We start from the raw sequence: 7,725 nt of genomic DNA, 5'->3' as shown, positions 1-7,725 counted from the left end.
CCCAGTTCTGAGCTGCTGTTTCCTGCTGAAGACACAAAAATCTGTGTTTAAACTTTTCTCTCCCTCCTCCCCCCTCCCTTTTGAAATGGCTGATGTAAACAAGTACCTGGCAGGCTTTATCTGCAACATTGTAGCTTCATTGTAATGCTGGGAGTGTTAATCTGAGGTCAAGTTGCTGTTGAACTCACTGTGATTTACCCACCCGGCATTACAAAGTTGCAGACAGGGACTTGTTTACTTCAGTTGTCTCGAGGGGAGGATAATCAGCCCTAATCAGATTCCACCTTTCATTTTCCATAGAGTCTGTGAGGAATGAAAGGTGGAATCTGATTGGTTGCTAGGGGCAACTGAGCCAGTTTCATTTTACACCATGTTTGATAAATGTCCCCCTATGTGTATACACTCCGGCCGGGATCCCATAGACAGCATAGGCACGGTTTTGCGAAAATATATGTTGTGTGAACATAGCCTTACAGTGTATCCAACCTCTGTATGTTCACTGTATAGTGTATTTGAATCAGTAGCAGTATGGCGATATTATTCTGTCTCTATATGGTGGTAATATGTGGTCAGTTCAGTTAGTCTAATCCGTCCCTAGGAGGAGGGGCCCTAATCGTAACCCCTCCTCACAAACACTAAATTCTCCATCCAACACATGCCTAGCCCCGGCCTTACACCACCCAGACCAGAATGCATTAGTACTTGGTTTCTCAGTTATGTCGGGACACTAATCTGTTTTACATGACAATCCTTTAGCTCTGCAGTCTGTTAACTCCAAGTGCCAACCTTGAGCAAATTTTTTGCCAAAAATGTGTGAAACCTCAACAAGCTTTCTCCTCTAAGCGGTTAAAGATCTGCGTTTGGAATCAATTAGGGGAAATCTCTTCACGAGCTTCGCCTGTTTGTCTGTGCGGCTAGGATGAGCGGAAAGCCACACGCAGCTCAATCCACAGATTAGGTCATAATAAGGTTAGGTTAGCACAACATGGATCCTGCTCAATCCACCCAGACACCCAACAAGTCCGATGACTTATGATGGTAAAGAATACAACGGAATCGTTACAATTCCCCTATAAAAACCCTATTTTCATTATTTTTACTCTGACTTCATATTGTTTTCCATTTTTATTTCTGCTAAAATATTCGTTGGAAGAACAGACCTAAACCTCCACCCAGGAGTAATGAGTCCATGATAAACAGTGTTCTCTCTCCGGTGGAGATCTCTCCTGATGAATGAGAACATTCTGGATATCAAATACAATACATAATCACGGGGGGTTCCATGTAATGGCTTTCAATAGGTTGGCATAGAATTTTTAAAATTTTTTTGGTAAAGGGTATGTTCACACTGAGTATAAGTAAAGGAATTTCGTGGCAGAACTCTCCACAGAGAAATCCCGCCTGCCTTATTGTCCCACAGTATCTCTATGGGAGGGCTCGTGCCTTCACTCCTGCCGGTTTTCGCACAAAAAATTATGCCACTTTTACTCAGTGTGAACATACCCAAAATCTGTGATCTTGGATCACCACTGTCTTCCAGAATAAATGGACCTAGATCATTTTATGTTCTACCTTTTAGGCTGCGTTCACACTACGTATATTTCAGTCAGTATATTTCAGTCAGTATTGCAACCAAAACCAGGAGTGGATTAAAAACACAGAAAGGATCTGTTCACACAATGTTGAAATTGAGTGGATGGCCGCCATATAACAGTAAATAACGGCCATTATTTCAATATAACAGCCGTTGTTCTAAAATAACAGCAAATATTTGCCATTAAATGGCGGCCATCCACTCAATTTCAACATTGTATGAACAAATCCTTTTTGTGTTTTAAATCCACTCCTGGTTTTGGTTGCAATACTGACTGAAATATACATATACTGACTGAAATATACGTAGTGTGAACGCAGCCCACACACTACCGTTCAAAAGTTTGGGGTCACCCAAACAATGTTGTTTTTTCCATGAAAAGTCACGCTTATTCACCACCATACGTTGTGAAATGAATAGAAAATAGAGTCAAGACATTGACAAGGTTAGAAATAATGATTTGTATCTGAAATAACATTGTTCTTACATCACACTTTGCTTTCGTCCCAGAATCCTCCTTTTGCAGCAATTCCAGCATTGCACACCTTTGGCATTCTAGCTATTAATCTGTTGAGGTAAGCTGGAGAAATTGCCCCCCACGCTTCTAGAAGCAGCTCCCACAAGTTGGATTGGTTGGAGGGGCACTTCTGGCGCACCATACGGTCCAGCTGCTCCCACAACAGCTCAATGGGGTTCAGATCTGGTGACTGCGCTGGCCACTCCATTACCTATGATAGAATACCAGCTGCTGCTTCTGCTGGAAATAGTTCTTGCACAATTTGGAGGTGTGTTTAGGGTCATTGTCCTGTTGTAGGATGAAATTGGCTCCAATCAAGCGCTGTCCTCTGGGTATGGCATGGCGGTGCAGAGTGATAGCCTTCCTTATTCAGAATCCCTTTTACCCTGTACAAATCTCCCACCTTACCAGCACCAAGGCAACCCCAGACCATCACATGACCCCCACCATGCTTAACAGATGGCGTCAGGCATTCTTCCAGCATCTTTTCATTTGTTCTGCGTCTCACAAACGTTCTTCTTTGTGATCCAAACACCTCAAACTTGGATTCATCCGTCCACAACACTTTTTTCCAGTCTTTTTGCCCATCTTAATCTTTTCTCTTTTATTGGTCTCAGATATGGCTTTTTCTTTGCCACTCTGCCCTGAAGCCCAAAATACCGCAGCCGCCTCTTCACTGTAGATGTTGACACTGGTGTTTTGCAGGTACTATTTAATGAAGATGCCAGTTGGGGACCTGGGAGGCTTCTGTTTCTCAAACAAGAGACTCTAATGTGCTTATCTTCTTGCTTAGTTGTGCAACGCGGCCTCCCACTTCTTTTTCTACTCTGGTTAGAGCCTGTTTGTGCGGTCCTCTGAAGGGAGTAGTACACACCGTTGTAGGAAACCTCCAATTTATTAGCAATTTCTCGCATGGAATAGCCTTAATTTCGAAGAACAAGAATAGACTGTCGAGTTTCAGATGAAAGTTCTCTTTTTCTGGCCGTTTTGAGCGTTTTTATTGACCCCACAAATGTGATGCTCCAGAAACACAATCTGCTCAAAGGAAGGTCAGTTTTGTAGCTTCTGTAACGAGCTAGACTGTTTTCAGATGTGGGAACATGATTGCACAAGGGTTTTCTAATCTTCAATTAGCCTTCTGAGCCAATGAGCAAACACATTGTACCATTAGAACACTGGAGTGATAGTTGCTGGAAATGGGCCTCTATACACCTATGTAGATATTTCACCAAAGACCAGACATTTGCAGCTAGAATAGTCATTTACCACATTAGCAATGTATAGAGTGTATTTGTTTAAAGTTAGGACTAGTTTAAAGTTATCTTAATTGAAAAGTACAGTGCTTTTCCTTCAAAAATAAGGACATTTCAATGTGACCCCAAACTTTTGAACGGTAGTGTGTATATATATATATATATATATATATATATATATATATACTTTTAGCACATAATTATTAGTGGGGCTGCCATCTTATTTTAGCTATTTTGACAGCAGTTAGTGATATGTTGGAGAGTGAAGTGAATCCAGCAAAATTTGCAATGCAATGCAAGTGTTTGTTTCAAATTTGTTCAAGATGGTGGCTGGACAAAAAAAAAAATGGCGTGCTCACCTGTCTGCGCTCCCCTGGTGTCCTCATCTAGTGTCTCCAGCCGCTTCCAGCCCACTCAGGCAATTACTGACTGAGATGGGACGGTGCTGTGGCCAGTGATTAGCCAGTGAGCTGTCACTCTTGTGTCTAGAAAGTGACAGCCCACTCAGCCAATCACTGGCTGCGGCGCTGTCCCTCAGTCAGTGATTTGCTGCGGGGGACACAGGCGGAGTGGGGACTGGTAAGTATTGAAGTTCAAAACAACCAATTTCTCATCTAATGCTGAGACTGGGACCAGGTACCGCCACTTCCTCATAGGTGGTGCTGCACATAGTAATATAATGGGTCCATATGCCAACCAAAATAAAAACTAAATGCAAAACCTCCTGGAACATCGAACATAAACAAATGCAGAATTCCAGCACAACTCCGACGTAACTCAACCTCCACTGGTTGCTGTCGGGATATGAGGTTTGGAAGGTGATACCAATCCTCTCATCCAAAAAAGTTAGAGAGTGGGTGAAGATCAAAAGTATCCCGGAGTGCAATTTCAGCCATAGCAACGTGCTCCTCCCTAGTGTGAATGGTGTTCTAGGAGAGCTGACCAAATGTGACTTTTTTTCTGTGTTCCAGATGGGGGAGTGGCTGCCTCTACTTGGTCGTGCACTCCACCTATCCCACCCAGGTGGTGTAATTACTTTTGCCGGTATAAGATGGATCCTCCATGCCCAGAGCATAGGCGTATTACATGCCTTGGAGAGGCCAGAGTACACTGTAGGTCCACCCCGGCATGGGGCCACCTTATTGTTGGTGGGGTGGTGTACATTGTTTGCAAATGGTAACCAAGAGCCTCATTATCTTTGTTGTTTTTTTAGCAGTTGGGAGGGCTGCTTTTTTTTTTTTTTCAAACATAATTTTTTATTATTTACGAGACAGTATAACAAGTGGACATCCGCACTACAAGGGGTTTACGCAGACAGCCTTTTGTATGAAAAGAAATCCAACAAGTCACCGTACAGTGAATAGGCAGTGCCGATGAACACAGTGTACAAAGCAACCCCCCCCAGACTCGCGGATAAAGAAGACAAACAGGAGTCTTGCCTCCAAAGTATCATCTGCCTACACGGGTATCGGGGATTCACAACACCCCCAGGGTTCCAGCCACATCTTTCCTCATGTACCATGTCGTGTCTTTGAACAGTCGGACAATCTCATGAATTTCTGGAGGTGAGAGAAAAGTGACAAGAAACCGTTTCCACTTTTTAAAGAATGGTTTGACCCGTTTTTCCTTGGCCGGCTCAGCATCTAGTTGGTCCATAAGTAGATATCTCTTAACCTGTCGGAGGACATGCTCCATTGTGGGCATATCCGGCACCAGCCAACGGGACAAGAGACGTTTCGCTACTAAAATAAAGATGTGTACTAACTGTGTAGTTTGCAAATTATTCGGGGAGATATGTAGCATCAGCAAGTGTGGGTTCAGTGGTACAGTGATGTGCAGCTTAGAACCTAAAAAGGAGAGTAAGCTTCGCCAGAAAGCTGACACCCTTGGACAGGAATAGAGGCCATGGTAAAGATCAGTACCATGTTCTAAACAATTCGGACATGCATCTATTCTGTCCGGATGCAACTCAGTTCTAGGAAAGCTAAAGCCATAGGCGGCATGATGCATTATGCGAAATTGGGTCTCTCTCCACTGTTCATTAATAATAGTTCTCCTGACTGTCCCCCACAACTTCAAAATTAGTTCCGTCAGGGCAGGAAGGGGGAGTTTAGTCTCCCAGTATTTGAACAAAGTATGGGACGGGCCTGTTGTGATGGCAGTTCTCAAGGTGATAGATAGGGAGGAAAGGGTATGAATAGAATTAGTTGACATAACATATGGTCCCAACGGGTTAGCAGCAAATTCCTTATTCAAATTACGTAATCTGGAGGAAAGAAAGGAATGCAGCTGATGATATGCTAAGAAATGTCCCTAGTGGGTCTGTATCTTGCCATTGCGGTGAGCTGTTGCATTTTTGTGTTTTTGTGTGTATCCCGGTGTGCTGCAATAGATAACAAAGTAGCACATGGGCCGTGGCTCCCGTCATGGATGACAGGCACGGAGAGCAGATGCGGGCGCAGCAGCGGTGACCCGGAACAAGGGACGCCACTTCAGTCGCAACATTGCTTGACATGATTATAGGCCGTAACAGCCAGTAATTGGCCAAGTATAGCCGATAATCGATCACAACTGATCACACCTGGTTGGCAATTTAGTTATAGACTTCTAGAGTTCTTAAAAAAAATGTAGAGCTTGTGCAGCCCTACAGTTCCTGACAAAGCCATCAGTGGCCGCAGAGGGGTGGCATCATCCCTTTACTGTGGCCACTCAATGTAAAAATGTTTTTTAAAAATTATATTAAAGTACATGCACTATATAATCTTGTATCTAATCTACAGTCACATTTTATTTAGACATCTGCATCTACAGAATTAGCAGCCTGGCCACCGTTCATATGTCTGCTGGAGACCCCGGTTGTGTTTCCGGAGTGGGTGGGATGTTTCTGTACAGTCACTGGCTCTCAAGATGGAGAAATTCTGCAGTTCTGAACACTCTGGTAATTATAATAGTTGATTATGTTTATTTTCCTTCCTCCGGACGTGTTTCCAACAATGTAAATATAACAATGGTAGTCAACAGTTTGGGAGACCACCAAGCTATCGCTGGTCATTATGTAAATCAGTTAAGCAAGGGATATATAGCTGCAATGTTGCAAAGAGTTCCCATTTGTAAGTATATTATTGCTTTATATTTGGTTAGAATTATAAATAGAATTGTTTTGAAATTTCCGAAAAATTTTGTGATTTGGTCAGTGGGAACTTGACGCATCTCATTATGTTCCATAATGTACTACCACAGTTACTACTACTAGCCCAACACAGCCACACATCTCATTGTCATACTCCATACTGTACTGCTCATGATGGGAAACCTTCCCTACACCGGAAAACTTAAAACCTAGGAGACCTTAGACTGACCTACATGCTTTTTTAGTGCCAAATTTATTTAGACTCTTACCCAAATTGATAGCAAACCCCTTTAAAAGCTTAATTAATCAGTGGCCTTAATGGAATATCTATGGACATGGGTCAGCTATGAGACACTTTCTTAAAGGGGTTGTCCAGCAAAAAAAAAAAAACATTTTCATGCTAATAAACTGGTGTCAGAAAGTTAGATAGATTTGTAATTTACTTCTAGCTGCTGTATGTCCTGCAGAAAATGCTGTTTTATTCTGGACAACCCCTTTAAGTTCGATGTTAGTGATCATGTCAACATCTAAAGGGTAGTACAGTTAGGAATAAAAATGTTCCTACTAAACCTGGGGGCTACACAGCAATTCTGGCCACGACAGGGGTCTCAAAACAAAAGATTGCCACATTGAACTGTGTGGATCACTTTGTATCATACCTGAGGTCAGTGAAGGGGGTCATGCAGGGCTGTGGCCACATTACAACGTCACAAAAAGTCCATTGTCAATGCTGGATCACAGTTGCTGTAACTTCAGGGTCACAGTACAAATCCGTATAATTACCTTTGGTGCAACACAGCGATTTTTGGTTAGGCTAGGTTCACACTGCGTTTTCAGCATTCGTTTAACGGATCTGTTTTTTTGCTAAAAACGGATTGCAAAAAATGGATGCATTTGTGTGCCATCCGTTTTTCCATTGACTTCCATTATAAAAAAAAAAAAAACGCATCAAAACGGATGCGTTTTTTTTTTTACGCACAATAAAGTACTGTGGACACTACTTTTATGACCGTTAAAAAAAACTGGATCCGTTAAACAGATGCTGAAAATGCAGTGTGAACCTAGCCTTAAATGATTTCTGTCCCAGCCAAAAATTACTGCATAGCCCAGCCTTATTTTAATCCCTACTTTGGTCTACATAGAAGATGGAGGAAATGTATTCGGCTTAGATTGTAAGGCCAGTAGTTGATTCTGATAAAGTGAAATGTGAATAAGAAATGTGCTGAGATCA

Source organism: Dendropsophus ebraccatus, chromosome 12 (genome assembly GCF_027789765.1).
Source record: "Dendropsophus ebraccatus isolate aDenEbr1 chromosome 12, aDenEbr1.pat, whole genome shotgun sequence".
In the NCBI taxonomy this organism is placed as follows: Eukaryota; Metazoa; Chordata; class Amphibia; order Anura; family Hylidae; genus Dendropsophus; species Dendropsophus ebraccatus.
This window is presented reverse-complemented; position numbering follows the sequence as displayed.